General features: G+C 37.7%; 1 pseudogene; it reads right to left on the reverse strand.

Annotated features, from left to right (window-relative positions):
• Positions 1 to 11289: 11289 nt before the first annotated feature.
• Positions 11290 to 16214, reverse strand: LOC129685710 (60S ribosomal protein L29-like; annotated as a pseudogene).
• Positions 16215 to 16602: the final 388 nt, after the last annotated feature.

The raw sequence follows: 16602 nt of genomic DNA on the forward strand, positions 1-16602 counted from the left end.
TACTCTAGCATACTTTGAAGCTATCTGGATTCTCTCATAGAAATCTATGAGGGCAAACAACTGACCAGTAAAGTTAAAAACCAAAACACATAAACCTAAAAGTAGTTGGAGCTAAATTATTTCCAAAAGCAGGCGAGGATAAGGTAGCTATAGGAACAATGTGGCCCCAGCAGCTCTATGTCCCAGCAACAAAACGTCCCTCCAAGTCTCCAAAGGCTGGCTCTAATGTGCAATGAGAAGGTAAGATTCATAGCAAGACATGAGTGTTGAAGTAAGCTTCAGTGTTCCAATTCTCAAAACACAAAACCAAAACCAAAACCTGTGCTATGCAAAGCCACCTACAAAAGACAGGCTTCTGCCACTGAAAGTTAGAAGCTAAGGGTCCATAGATACAAAGTACATAGATGATACAAATGAAAAAGAAAGTGGAAGCAATACAGTTCAGAAAGTAGTTCATCTTCCTGTAAGAGCAGCCAGAGCAAAATTATCTATGACATGAAACTCGAAAAGCTATCTGGACCTCTCTTTTTCTAAATTCTTAAATAATTTTACATTAACATGAGCAATGTGAAGGGAATCCCATATAACAAATGAGAGATTTAGAAGCATAGTGTTTTCTTGGTTAACAAAGCATGTTACAAAAATAACCAGTGACATGAAGGAAAAATTGTAAGTTTAATTTTTACATGAGCTAAATAAAAATACATCAGCTAAAGAGTGTAATTTAAAAGCACACAGAAAATTAAAGAACTCTGTGAATATCTGAAATAAAAATTTTTTAAAAAATTGTTATTTTGAAGTCCAGAGAATTAATGGACTTTGATGCAGCAATTGAAATCTCACTGTGGGAGAAAAAGAAGCTACTGAGCTGAAAAAAACCCACCCAAATAACTGTTCAGAACATTGAAACTGAGAAGTCTGATTAAGCAAATAGAGTTGTGATACAAAGGATTAGGACTGTTGTTTGTTTATCTTGTGTTTAGAAATTCATAGCAACAAACAAACAATAAACTAGGGAAAACTGATGTAAGTAATTATACATAATATTTAGTTTCATTCATATTAATTTTGTGTGTCAGACATTTTATTTATTTATATTAATAAATTATCTTTTACATTATAAATAGATAATTTCTTTTCCCTTTCCCTCTTCTCCAAACTCTCATATAGGCCCCTCTTAGTTATTTTTGAAATTCATGAACTTTTTTTCCCTAATTGTTGTTACAGGCTAAAATAAGTATATGTATATGTCAATACATATATTCCGTGATACATAAATGAAGCCTGTTCAATCTGTATAATGTTACCTGTATGTACGTTTTCAATACCATTTGGTATTATATAACCATTTGGTGTGCTCTTTTCTGGAGAAGACTATTTCTTTCATTCTCATCAGTCGTTAATCATCTATAGTTCTTTCTAACCAATCATCATGCAAGGTTGTGAAGTCCGGTCCAAGGATACCTCTAAGCCTCCAAGATTATTCCAGAAGAGGAGGCAGAAAGATGGTAGGAGCCAGAAGACTGAGGATGTAAGATTACGTCTCCTAGGAATTTCATAAGCCACTCATAATGTCTCGTCAATGTGGCTATCAAAGCATGGGCTGAAGAAGGAAAACCGCAATTAACAACACACACAGGCACACACACACACACACACACACACACACACACACACATACATACACACACACTGTCTAGCTGTTGTTAACATTTGAAGAGTGAGGCAAGAATCAGGAAGAAACAACAGTTGTGCTCATGTTTTCTGCATCCTGGAAATCCCTTCTTTCACTGTGACTAGCATTTAGTCCCAATCTCAATTATATGTGAAGAACACTATTTATTCAAACAAGTGAATGTTTATGTTTTAAATTTCACCATCTCTGGGGCTAACTAAAGGATTCCGGATAATTTACTTTGATGTGTTTAAAATGCAAACTCCATGCACATTAATGTTGCTAATGAAATGTGGGAATCATCTGTTTATGTTTCTAAAACTCCACAGATCCTAAATATTCTATTTAAAAGTACCTCCCATTCACATCAAGGTTATGTCTCCAGACAGGAACCAATTGCTTGGCAACTCCCACAATTACACAAAATCTTGTTTATGAAAATGTTTTGCTGTCCCGGAACGTTTCTGATAAACAGCCTTTAGAGTCTGCTCTGAGTGCCCCGGAGAGCATCCTGCATCGATGAAGCAAAGCTGCAGCACACCTGTCTCGCTGCTGGTATCAGACTGCAAGCTGCAGTGAGCATTGGCTGGAGATGTGAATCGTTGCCTTGCCAAAGATTTGATTATGCAGCTCTTGTTTCATTTGTTAGTTCTTTCATGTCCATGGATAAACTTTTATGTGGAATTAAATATCATACAGGTGAAACTAAGATGACAGCAGAACATTTAAAAGAGTCTTGTTGATGAATTATTTGATAATGTGATTTGTTTTCACTCTTCTCTCAGCCATGAAAGAGAGATGTTTGTTTGTAGCGATGATGTTGCTTTGCCTTAACTACTAGGAGACAGTTTGATCCGTTACAAAGTCAAATAAGCACATCATCAGTAGGAAAATTTCGGACAGCTTCACCTCATCAAAAAGTACATGGGGATTTTAATTAGTGGAAGAACAAGATCTGAGTAACTCATATGCCAAGTCTTACTTCAAAGAGCTACCACAGTCAATACAATGCTCGGAGGATATCGCTCTTTCATTATTTACAGCACTGGAGATTTAAAACAAGGGAATCGTAATGGTCTGGGGAGATTTGACCCGGCTCTTCTTCAGCAGCTGGAAACAGATTATAGAACTGTGCAGACTTTCCTGCAAGTATTATTTTTCAGTAGAGTTTTTGTATATTTCTGTAACAAAGAAAGTCTGGCCCCTTCACTCATAAAAGACAATGAAGTAGATTTTTCTAAGAAGGATAAATTAGACATTCGAATCCAAAGTCATAGGATCTTCTGTTTTCAATGAAAATGAATTTAAATATGCTAAAAAAACAAAGTTTTTAAATAATATGGCAACACATCAAATCAAAATTCATAGATTTTAATGATAAAAGACATGACTGATTTGTGTAGTCACCAAATTTAGAAAAGAAAATAAGACAACATTTTTACTAATTTCTGCACTGATTTTTCATATATATTAAATATGCATGGTGTGAATATATAATACATGTTGCTAGTTTCATTAACAGATTTGTTTGCCTGCTTGTAGGAGCCAGACTTGGCAAGTCAACAGTCAGTACCCACAGCTTTCAGGAGGAGCAGTACAAAAACTGTTAGGAGCTGATACTATGTTAGGAACACGTTCTTCTGTATTCAAATTAAGACCTTTCAATCCATGGGAACAGGTGTATTAGATTATGCAAGATAATCGTTACGTAGAACATCTGATTTTAAATGGTAATCACATCTACAAAAATATTTTCACAATACCACCTAAATCATCATTTGACTGAATCACTCTTGCTTGGCCCAGCCCAGTTGACACACACCAAGAACCATCACTGTTAGTTATATGCAAATGAAACCCAAGCCTCCTCCCCCCAAAAAATACAATCTGGGTTCCGAACAGACCTCATATTCTAAAAAACAAACAATCAAAATAGCAAGACGTGGTTTTCTTCTTACACTTAGGTAAGTGTTGGAGTGCATTTTACCTTTTGTTTTGTTTGTATGTGGTTATGGGTGTGTAACTATGTGTTTGTATGTGCATGTACGTGTACAGGCTAGAAGTCAAGTTTAGGTATTATTCTTCATGAGCTCTTTAACCTTGTTCTTTGAGGCAGGGCATCTAATTAGGATGAGCAGATATCATCAAGTAGGGTAAGCTGACCAGGAAGCATGCCACAGGGATTGGCCTCCCTGAAGTCCCGGGTTATCATGCCTGGCTTTTTGAATGAACGCTAAGTATAAACTCTGGTTAAATGTCGCAAAACAGCACTTTGCTGACTGAAGATTCTCTCCACCCTCAATGCAACTTAGATTAAAACAGAAAAAAAAAATTACAAATTTAAATCTTTTAAATGAAACACAAAGAAATGTGAGGTAAAATTTCCCATTTGCCTATTCATAGCATGGAATCAGCTGAGGTTTGAGGAAAAGTGCCCTAAGAAGGAACTGAGCTTGCCCTCCTCCCCCATATACGCCATTAACTCGCTGTGGGATCTTGAGTATCCACTTAACCTTTATGACCCTCAATTTATCTGTTAAAACAAAGACAGTTTAACAAGCAAGATTCTCCACTAGTCACCACCAATTCATTTGGTGACCAGGAGGAAAATATAAACAACTCATGTGGACTGAGAATATGTAAATAGAGAGTTGCAAAGCCAGTTTTCCAAACAAATCACACTGGAGAATAAAGTCCCTGGTTTGCCACTTCTGAGTGAAAAAAAAAAAAAATGTTCTTTAGTTCTTTTTAATAAAACATATCTAAAATATGCCTTTATTTATCATCCACATTAAATTCCTTACCTACATTATAGTAGTAAAATGGACAGGAGAATATTGTGTGTGTGTGTGTGTGTGTTTTCTGGGATAAAGTTATATTTTATATAATTAAAAAATACAGTGAATTGAAAGAAAAACTGGTGACCACCTTGAAGAAGCTATGAACCTGAATTCTGTGAGGGATTTAAACCTAGTCGCTTGCTGTTTTCATTTAAAAGTATACACCATAATAAACACGTGTATTCATGACCGAGTGCTTTTTGCAGGAACGTTGATAAGTGATGTTCTAACAAAGAAGGCTGTAGTAGCCTTTGCTGGATGTGTAGCTGAAGTGGAATGGCCATTCCTGTGAGAGGGAGGCCCCTGCTGAGCGCTGTGCTGACCTGCCTATGCGAGGAAAAGCCACTTTAGAAACAAGAGACACCCTGCTTATTAGCCACGGATTGCTGGGAGTCCTCGAGCAGCAGTGAGCGGCTACAGACCTCACCTATGATCTCTATTGAAATTAAATTTTTGTGGTCTCTTCTCAGACAATTCTTTTCCCAAAACCAATTTGCATAATTTGGTATAATTTGAAATGATTGACACGAGTTGCTAATTGTTAGGGTAGTAGCTAGACCCTTAAAGTAGCTGAGTCTCAAAGGCAAAGGTTAGACTCCAGTAACTGGTAGTGTGGGGTCGAATTGATATTAGTTTAATAATCTGTAAACTATGCAAGAAAATGTAATAGTCCTACATTACAAGGATAGTCCTTCCACTGAAGAGTTTATTCAAATGTATAATCTAAATAATTGAGTACCTCTGCATAAAATAGAGCATCCCTTCATATGCAAACACCATTTAATGGATATTTAAATCCAAATAGATGGATAAAAGATACCAGAACATAATTGGTTTGCTTTTGATTATTTCATTGATATCAATTTCCTTAAAGAGTAAGTCTGGACAAGGTAGGATTTATTGTCACAGACTCTTGTCAACTTGACAGAGAGGAGTGGAAAGATTCAGCAGTGTTCTTCCAACAGTTACGCGTGAAAGCTTTCGGTGGAGGGGAAACCCTGACCAAATGTTTGGTCTTCTTTTTGCCCAGGCTACCCACCAAAAATACTAAGTGAAATTTTACCTATTTTCTAGTTACTTAATGTTTGGGGTGTCTTCCTAGACATCAGCCTCCCTCACCTCTTTGGCTTAACTGGAGAACGTGAATTAAAACACAGGAGAAAAATGAGAATGGGTGCTTTTTGGCCTTGTTGCCCTCTGCATGTCTGTGTGATCTTCAATGCCTTTCACAAGTGTCCCGCATGACCTTAAATTTCAGGGGGCCTCCCTTGAAGGGGTGAGGGTGGACACAAGCCTCAGAGGAGGGGTGGCATTGTCTCCATTTTGCAAGAATAACAGTCAAGGACACGGACAAGTTCGCTGCAGAGGTAAGAAAGGGTGAATTCAAAACAGATCTGTAATCTTCACTGAGAAGTTGTGTCCTTTCCAAAGCGAGGAAAAAGTGCAGTAAAACACTCTTGTTTTATTCTAATGTTTACTTCAAACTGGTATTAGTGGGTTACTGCATGACGTTTGTTTCAATACATGTAAGCATGGTGCCATTTTCAAAGCAGGACTAGCATACAAACTTCCTCTGACATTTATCATTTCTCCATGATGAAAACATTCAAAGCCCCTTCTAGCCTATTCAAATATCCACACAACTGTTTTTCTTTGTCCCCTCCAATGTAAAAGGACCTTGGAAATTTTGGTTATAATTTAATATCAATTGAATGATTACTTTTTCCACTTTTTCTTTTCCCACAGGCTGTTAAAAGTAGTAAAATACCTTTGCATGTAATGCACAAAGATTTTATTTATTTTTATTCTTATTTTAGTTTCACTTTTGGTTTTTACTTGACTAGTAAACAACCCAAAATGTTATCATTTTAAAATGACTTTTCAGTTATTGAGATTATTCTCTGCCATTTTCTATAAAATTAATTATAGCCTATCGCATTTTTGTTGCCAATAAACTCAGGATCAAAAATGGGTATTTAAAACTCAAAGAAAGATTCTTTAAGTATATCATTGTGTGTTTAATTGGTATCACTTCATCCAGACTTAATAATAAAAGCAAAGCAGGGACCAGTGTGGCAGAGCACGCCTTTAATCTCAGCACTTGAGAGGTAGAGGCAGGAAGAACTCTGTGAGTTTCAGGCCACCCGCGAGAACAGAGTGAGATCCTCTCACAAAGTAAATGAGATCAAATAAAACACATGAGGATAAAATAAAATTATTTTCAAGTATTTCGAAAATCATGTTTTTCCTTCATTTCAGCGTGAATGCTTCCATAAGTGCATGTTAAATATAGCCGTTACGCAGTAACAAATTCTCTTTTAATAGAAAGTACTATAAACAAAACATTTTAACTTATAGAAAAAATATTTTGTATTTAGATGGATACTCTTTAGTATTTTTCTTTTAAAATAAATACATCATGATTATATATGCTTACATAATATTTATATTTTCAATTTCAAAATTTAAAAATTCATTGAATGAAATTTGAAACACACAGAAATGTACAAAGAGATTAGATTTTATTTATCTTCGTTTCTCTCTTTCTCTCTCTCTTTCTGTGTGTGTGTGTGTGTCTTTGGGGATTTTGAGACAGAATCTAATTAAGTTGCCCAAAACACTTTTTAGCTCATTCTGAAGTCTAGGAAGTTCTTGAACTTGTAGCCTTCCTCTTTTTAACTGGTATGTCAATCTACACAGCAGATCAGACATTTAGACTTCTACTTATTATTTTATACATAATAGTATTGTTCAGAAGATTTTCTGTGTTGTGTTTAAATTTAAATTTGAACAGATATTTTTAAAAATTTGAAATCACTTTGTCAAACTCAACTGGAAAAAAATATCTTTTATGTTTTTGGGAAGAAGACAAATGTTTTCCAAACTCTTGTTCACATCTTGATGGCAGCCTAGTCTATCATGTGAAGCATTTATTACTTAGGTCTTCTAAGGACTTAGTCTCAGGGCTGAGATGACAGCTGAATCACTGAAATGTTTGCCACACAATGAGGGCCTGAGTTTGGTCCTCAGAGTCATATAATGGTACACACTTAGAATTCAAGCATGCTGGACACCAAAATGTTGTTTTAAAGAATGAAAATCCCAAATTGTTTAATTTTACCAATAAAAACTCAGGACCAGATGCTGCGGTGAAAACCTGCAACTCAGATGTAGAGAAAGCACCAAGAGAACCTTCTTACTCAGCTCAGGTCTAAGGAGGAAAAAGCCACAAGCTTGCTAGCTCACATAACAGCCCAGGAGGAGATAAAGACCAAAAAAGTAAAGAGCTAAAGAGCTAAAGCAGCCTTCTCTGCCATGCTGTCTTAAATACCCTTCTTTCTGTTAATTCCTGTCAGCTGGTTACTTGCTCTGCCTCTTGACCTAGGGTTAACTTTATCAAATCCTGTGTACGGAAAGCTCTAGGATTAAAGGTGTGTGTTAGGGCTGAACCACACCAAACAAAAGACAGGTTTTTACAGTTCACAATATTGAAGATCACAATGGGATAGAACATCCTGCAACACAGGGGAGTTGGAAACAAGATTTCTGGGTTATCCTCATCAAAAAACCTTAGGGTGAGTACTGGCCTATACACACAGACACACACTTACACATTCACCCCTTACCAACACACACACACATACACACCGAGAGAGGAGAGGGAGTGAGGGAGAGAAAATGAGTGAGAGGAAGGGAGATACAGAGAGAGGGAGGGAGAGAGAGGCTGCACATTGCTGCAAGATTTACTTGTCTATTTAATAGCCATGTAATTCTAAAGACTGCTGCCTGCCTTTTGACATACAAAGAATGAACATTTTTATAAAGCTATCTCTGGTGTCTTTCTCCAGCTGTAACACTGTGTCTACTGGAGAAATATAGACTCATAAAAATTTTCCCTGTATTACTGTTGAATATTCTGGATTTCATGTATATCTGTGCCAAACATGGGTATGTGTTCCTGTGTATGTGCTACAAGGATTTTCATAGATATGGCAATGTATTAACATGAAATGGGTCCTAATTTCCTTTCTTTTTAATGACTAAAACTTTTCTTGGTGCACTTACACTTTTTTCTAAGATGATATGTTTAATTTCCTTGAGTTTTGAGTTTAGCAGAAACAAGTCATTTCTTTCCCAGCTTTGTTTCTAAAGTTGCTTATGAGCCATTTGCAAAGCTTTTGTAGTGAAAATGTTGAAAGGGTTTATTACCATTAATCTTTTGTGAGGGTGTGTATAATTCATCTCACTAGCCATCAGAATTCCCAGAAGGTAAATTACTCTAGAGATCTCTGTGCCCTCACACTGTATCAAATTGACCTGGTCCTTGTTTGCCATTTTTGTGTACTACATTGCTTATTTAACAAGAAACAGAATGATTGTAATTCTGAGAAGGTCCTTTGATAGTAGTTTTGACACTCTGCCTGAATAATGACCCTCATTATGGTACTGGTGACGGGTTCTGAAAGAGCTGATTTATGAATATATCACAGGTTCAGCGTTAGAGCTCCCTTCTCACTTACTTCTGATATAGACTCAGATATGGACAGAGCCCTTTGAAATATAGAGAGACCAAGATAATTGCACAATTATGACCATTCAAATCATCTCTTTTCCTGGCTTAACAAAGCTCTGCCATTTAATTTTGACTGTCTCTGAAGTTATTAGAAACCTTTGACAACATGTTTATTAGAGGAATGTGTCTCAGAGTAACCGTGCCAGGACGAAGGTGGAATTGGTCCTGAGTTTTCCCTTCTGAAGCCTCGGCTAAATAGCTATAGCAAATACTCATTAATGGCTGATGAGACAATAGAGTGTTAGAAGCAAGATTAGCTAAGAGCAAAAAGTCTATGTCCTTGATAAAACAAATTACAAGGCACTCTGTAAACACTTTTTTTTTGTGAAGAATGTTGTTGATTTATTGTTTCCTCTATAGTGATTATTTAAATAAATGTAGCTAATTTAGTTCATTTGCCAAACCGTATAATTCTGTTCTTTGTGGAGGGGTTATATGTAAAAGCCTCAAGGAATCACATCCCCATTAATCTTTTCACAAGTGCAATAAATAAGTAAAGAGACATGGTTTAATTTTGCCAGTTAGAAGATATTTAAATAGCAGGAGAGGTAAACTGATTATCTGCTCTTAGGAAAAAGTCACATGAACACACTTTTGCTTGTTAATAGCTTTAATGAAACTCAACAACAACAAATATAGCACAACTGTTTTTGAGAACATAGCAAGTGAGAGGTTTTGCTCTTCTGCCTTGGTCTTCTTTTGGGAAAATATTGCTTACCTCTTGTTTATCTACCTATCTGTTTCTATCTGTTTTAACAATATTAACTGCACCTGTAAAACATTAGACTTTTTTTTTCAGAAAAATATCACTCAACTCAATAGCGTAATATTTGAAATTGAGAGAAAAAGAGAGAGCAAGAAAGAGAGAGACCATTTTTCTTCCATTAAACTCTTTCCTGGCCATGAATAAAGAAACATGTCTCCTTGTGATTATTAGAAGAAAGCTTGAGGTAGTCTTATTCTTCGCTCTTTCCATCAGCTGGCACTTGAGATTAAAACTACATAGTTACTAAAGGCATTGGTTGGAAGTTAATTTTAAATGAAGGCTGATAATGACCTGGAGTAAATTTAATAAAGACCCTGCATTTCATGGCAAAAGCAGCCAGTTAAAACATAATAAGATTTTTCTGAAATCTTTAAACAAAGTGATCAATTGAATTCCTTTTAAAAGGCTGGGAATTTAACAATAACAAAAACAAAAACCTTTTTTTTTTACATCTGCAAAACCTTTCTTCTTACTTCATCAACATATTTTTAGAAAGTCCATGTCTAAAGGGGAAAATGTTTGCCACCTCTGGAGTGTGGGTGTCATTAACAAAATGGATCTTTGTGAAACTTCCACCACCTATTCCATGAATATGCTTTGTAAAAATTCTGGAGGTGGCATCTTCTTCCTTCGCTTCCCTGCTTAAATAGGCCTCCTACAGAAGTACACTGTGCTGCATGAAAGGGTTTTAGAGCATAAGAAAACCTCCTAGACCTTAATAACTATACATGACTGATCTGTCCTTTCCAGCAAGGTTAACCACTTCTCCCAAGGAGTTAAGCGGCATATAAACTATTGTTCACACCATTTGTGCTAACAGTATAGGATGACCTCAAACACCATCGTGGCCATACAGGCACCTGCACTATGCATTTATCAACAAAGGAAAAAAGACCACAGGGGCAGATCTGACTGTAAGTGTATTAGGACTCCATAAGGATAAATGTCTAACCTCATTCCACAGCAAAAAAGTAATTACTGAGCTATTGTTTCTATATTGTTAATATTTTTTATGGTTCTTTGGAAATATGTGCTATTTAGTTCCTGAGTTGACATTTGTACTGTATTATATCTTACACAAAGCACCCAGACAAACGTGGAGAGCAATCAAATAACTGTAAGATCATTTTGCTATTTCAGGAAATCAACAACAGACACCAAATATATAAAAAAAAGGAATAGTTTAAATTTAGTAGTATATTTTTATACTTAAATTATCTAAAATTAACAATAGTCTGAACAGCCACGTTTTAAAGCTTTATTCTTTCAAAAATTATATGCTCCATTTAGACTACATCTTTCTCCCTTATGTATTCACGGTCTGATATTTATTCTTATATTGCATCAAGTCTTTCTCTGTGTACCTCCCTTTCCCTCTTAAATAGTGTAGGTGGGTGTGTCACACCATCTGTCTTCACATTAACAGAAGCCTTTCCTATGGGACCTTCACAGGGGCCTGGGCACCTATGGGAGCCTGAGCTGAGGCTGACACCTGGGCCTTAGCTAGAACTGCGGCCTCTGCCATGGTTTGAACCTTGGGCTTTGGTTAGCAGAGCCTATGACCCTTGGCCATGTAGCTTCGAATCTGCTTCCCAAGCTTGGGGTGAGTGATGAAAGCCAGACGGCTGAGTCTGTGGCCCGGGCCCTTTGGCATCTTGGGCCTAAAGGCCGCAGGCTTCACAAGGGCCTTCATGGCCTCTGCTTGCGCACTCATTGCCTTTGCGTTGTTTGTCTGCATCTTCTTCAAGCCTTTCTTGTTGTGCATCTTCGCAAAGTGCATGCTCCTCAAGAACTTGGGGTCTGCCCCCCTAAGAGAGTCGTATCTTTGTGACCTGGGTTTCTTGATGCCATTTCTGTGCTATTTGCAGGACTGGTTGTGTGTGTTGTGGTTCTTGGCCTTGGCCGTGTTTGTGTTTGCACGTAACCCGGGGCTCCTGCAGTGTCTGGGACTGGAAGAGCCAAAACATGCTATTTACTAGTTAGGGCACACATTAGTGGCTCCTCCAGTATGTACCACTGAGTAGCGTATAAGTAGAACAACATGAAATGAAAGACCATATTGAATAAACCAAATATACACATTTTTATGTTCAGGGTAAAAATAATAGTTAATTTCATTAATACACACTCTTGGGAACTCGCAGAACGAACAACTTAGGTCTTAACGCTTCAGCTCTGTACTTTCTTCTAAAGATTTCAGATGCTCACATTTAGGCCTCATCTCTCCAGAGCAAGGACCAGTAACAACATTCTGTGTCTCTGTAAGAAAATGGCAACCGCCTTCTGTGGGCCCCAGGAATTTCCACTGTGTTTAATTCCTAATCATATCCATATTTTGTGATTTTGTAAAGGATGTAATATATAACTGACATAACTGACATTGTGTGTCAAATATTATTTATTTTGCTAAAACATAGCATTTCAGTAAAAGAAAGAAAGGGAGAATTGAATCGGTTGTCTTCAGGGATGAACCCCAGGGTTAACTAATCCCCAAACACATATACAAGTGAGCAAGACTAAATGGATTCATCAGGTTGAGTTTACATATACATGTGTGTATTTATATGTACCCTTATGTAAGAATATAATTAAAGAATAAGTCATGAACTTGACAGGGAAGGAGAGCACATGGGAGGACTTGGATGATATATAGGATAAGGTAGAAATAATGTACTCATTTCTGAAATTTGAATATAATGAAGAAGAAGAGGAAGAGGAAATGTGTATCATGGATGTATCGTCATGAGGACTTTGAGGCATATAGCATGGAATAGCAAATGAAAGAGCCGTGCTACATGTGTGAGGAAAAATGTTTATTATTTTTCTGAAAGGAATTAAATACTGGCAATTTCTGAAACCAGCAAATTTCTGAAAGAAAGCACTGTGCGCTCTCTGAGGACGTTTCCGCTAATGCTCTTTTCTCTATCATTTGGAAACGTTTTACTTGTGCTTCTGCTTCCAGATATCTATGAAGAGCACATCAGAATTCAGTCCTTCTGTTGTATAGCTGGATATGTTCCTGTCCAGCTGTGAGGTCTTCAACAGGAGCCTTCCGGGAAAAAAAAGAGAAAAGAAAGAAGGAAAAAGTGTTCACCATCTTTCTCTACTTCCACCACCTCTTTTAGCTTGATATAATTCACTATTTTATTAGGTGCTTCCCATAGGTTAGCATATAGTATATATAAGGTAAATAGCACTGAGAATGTAGATAAATTTGGTTGAGTCATAAATTCTGCAGACACTGGCAGTGAGCAGGGACAGAGCCATACAAAGAGGGACAACTGCTTGTGGTTTTGAAGACAAATCATGAGTTTTCATATCAGCAAATGGAGAGAAGAGTAAATTGCAGACAAAGCTGCATATGGCTGAGCCAGAACCTTGTGCTTGGGGACCTGGCAGTTAAGATTGAATGACTAGAATGGAGCTGTGAAGTGTAGAGAGAGTGAGAAGAAGTGACACCTAGAGGGACTGTCAGGACCTTAACACTTTGTTCTGCAATTGTTCATCATTAAAAAAAAAAAAAAATAAACAATGGCATTGCATAGATTTTTGTTGTTGTTGTTTTTAAGAATGATGAAAAGAATAAAGTGGAGAAAGGGCAGGAAAGAGGCAGAGAAATCAAAGAGACAATAATGGAAATGGAAAGACAAAGCCTTAAACCACTCATTCATCAAGGACTACAGATTTACAAGGAGATAAAGGAAGAAGGAGAATAGGCTAATTTCAAATTCTAGAGATTGATTCTATTTTTTTTTTCAGTTCATCCTAGACCTTATTTTGTCAGAGAACGCAGCTCACTTTGATAAGGCACACTTGAAACATTTGAAGATGAGCACAAGATGGTGAGATTTGCCTCTGCACAGGGTCTCGGGAGAAAAGACCATGCTACTTTGCTCCCATCGCTTGCTCCTGTACCTTACATTTCTCCCAGGGACTTCTTCTTTGTGCTCTCCAGTTTAAATCATACAATTTGAAGGGGCACAAGGATGGATCCATTAAGAAAGTGCCTGCTCCTCATGCTGAAAGAGCCTGAGCTTGGCGCTCCATCGTGCTGGGTGTGGCTGCCAACATCTGTAAACCCAGCACTGCAAGAGCAGAGACAACGGGCTCCCTGGAGCTCACGGGCCAGTCAGTCCAGCTGATTTCATGAGCTCCACGTTGTGAGAGACCCGGTCTCAGGATATGTGACAGAAAGTATTTGAAGAAGATACCCAGTGTTGACTTCTGGACTCCAAGTACATGTACGCACACACACACACACACACACACACACACACACACGCGCGCAAACACTATGTACAACACATACACACATAAAAAAATTAAGCTACTTGTTCTTGCCTGTTTTTGAAAGTCTGTTTCATTCATCACAGTTTGTCATTCGTTCACTGTTTGCTATTCTCTGTCTGTTTTGCTTCAGGCATTATCTTCTGTGTAAAGACCTCTCTCAGGCCCTCAGTATCCCCTCCAGAAGAATGAATGCCATCTATTTTTTAATTTAATTTTAATTTTTTTATATTAATTACAGTTTATTTACTGTATCCCAGTTGTAGCCTCCTCCCTCATTCCCTCCCAACCCCACCCTGTCTCCCTCATCTGCTCCTATGCCCCTCTCCAAGTCCACTGATAGAGGAGGTCCTCCTCCCCTTCCATCTGACTCTAGATTATCAGGTCTCATCAGGAGTGGCTGTATTGTCCTCTGAATGCCATCTTTTGAGGTAAGCTGTTGTATACAATACACAGTCCATATGTGGCTAATATGCACATAGCATATGAGTAAGTAAGTTGTTTGACTGAATACCAGAATTGAGTGATTAACCAAATTTGGGGCCAGAGATAAATTGGTTACCATGGTTACTCTTTCTTTACGGTGACCTTTCTTTTGTCCTGTGCTGTATCATCTTTCGCTTCAGCTACAAATTGTTTAAAGATGAATCTTGCTTCTAGGCATTGTGGAGTACCCCTTTAATTCTAGCCCTCAGGAGGCATAGGCAGGAAGATCTCTGTGAGTTTGAGGCTAGCCTAGTCTACTTAATGAGTTCCAGGACAATCAGGGCTATGGATCGAGACCCTGTCACAAAACCAAAACCAAGCAAGCAAACAAAAAGAGATGAATCTTAGGAAAGTTGTTTTGAGATACAGCTGGCCAAACCCTGGAAAGAGATAGAATGAGATAGAATCTGCTTGAGTCACTAAGAATGTCTTGAAAAAAAATTTGCATGCTTGACTCATTATGGTAACAGGAAAGGGCATAAAGTTCAACTCGTAGTATATCCACCGTGATGACAGCTACCTTGAAATCACAATTGTGGTATATGAACAAAAGTTTTCTTCTTGAACCTGGAAGAAGTTCTACTACCAACAAGGAACAAAGATGATGGTGGTTTCTGGGTAGAACAATGGTGCTTGAAGGGTTTTCTTTCTAATTAAAAAAGAAACTAAATACCTGAAGTAGAAGTTTGTTGCTACGTAAAAATTTTAAGGTTGAAACATGCCTTCCTGGAGCGAGCAGAAAATTTCTCCGAGGCTGAATATGGGAACCGTATAGAGTCTAGAAGGAGGTTGCTGACTAAGTTGTCACAGATGCCTTCTTGGTTGACAAGGGCGAGGGGTGGGCAGTAGTCCAGAAGTGATTGCGTTTCATCAGAGAAGTCACAGCATCTCTAGTGGAAGGTATGTATATACACAAGGAAATGGTTCTCATGCTTTGGATAGATACTGTAACTATTAAAATTTTATAGTATTGAAATTTTGATTTGATCACAAAGCTCACAGTTCTCCAAAGTGGGAAGTGCTTAAGACAAGATGTGTGAACACCAAAATAAAAAAACCTGGACGATCTTTTTCTTTTCTTTTCTTCTTTTTTCTTTTCTTTTCCTTTCCTTTCTTTCTTTTCCTTCCTTCCTTCTTTCTTTCTTTCTTCCTTCCTTTCTTCTTTCCTTCCTTCCTTTTTCCTTTTTATTCTATTGGCTTTTTCTTCCTTTTGGTTCTAATTTTTGGGACTGGTTCTCGCTGTATATATTAAGCCAGTCATGGGCTTGTGTCAATCACAATGCTGGGAAAATGGGCATGTGCCATCATACATGAAATTAAAAGTAAATAAACAAATGGATCTTTCACATTGTGGTTATTAACACATATAGAAATTCAGGTGGTTAAATAATGTATCCATATTTTAATGAGAAGGGATTGAAATGTGTGTTAAAAGTTTTAATTTACCCTACCCCCACACCCGTGTTTTTACAACTTGTTTTAAGAATGAGGTAAATTTCGTTCCCCTTGTATTCTGTATCAGACGCAGGGAAATTTCCAGCCATCTCCCCTCACCCATGCCACGGCTGGAGTGGCTCCATGAGTCATCATTTCACATTCTCATCTTTCATTTACATTTAGAGAAAATTAACCTTCATTCCCTGAAAGACACTTGGCTGCCAGAAACCATGTGCTAAACAAAGAACTTATTTTCCCTCATCAGGAAGTGAGTTGCTGCCCCTGCTGTTATCTGGGCTTTGGCTAACTGCTCTGTTCCCTGACTGCTCAGTTTGCTGGTGGCGGTGGACCTGCCCCTAGGGCTGCTACAGGGTCAGCTGGTTGATGGCCTGTCTTTTTTTCCCAGGTGTCACTGCGGAGGAATAATCCTGTGCTCCGCGCGATTAAAGAGCCAGAGCTTGCATTACTGCGTCTTCTGACTTTGTCCCTGGAACCCCGTAAACTCTGTTAGAGCAAATCCCGCAAGGATCATTTAAAA

Source organism: Psammomys obesus, unplaced genomic scaffold (genome assembly GCF_907164565.1).
Source record: "Psammomys obesus unplaced genomic scaffold, mPsaObe1.curated_primary_1811, whole genome shotgun sequence".
NCBI lineage: Eukaryota > Metazoa > Chordata > Mammalia > Rodentia > Muridae > Psammomys > Psammomys obesus.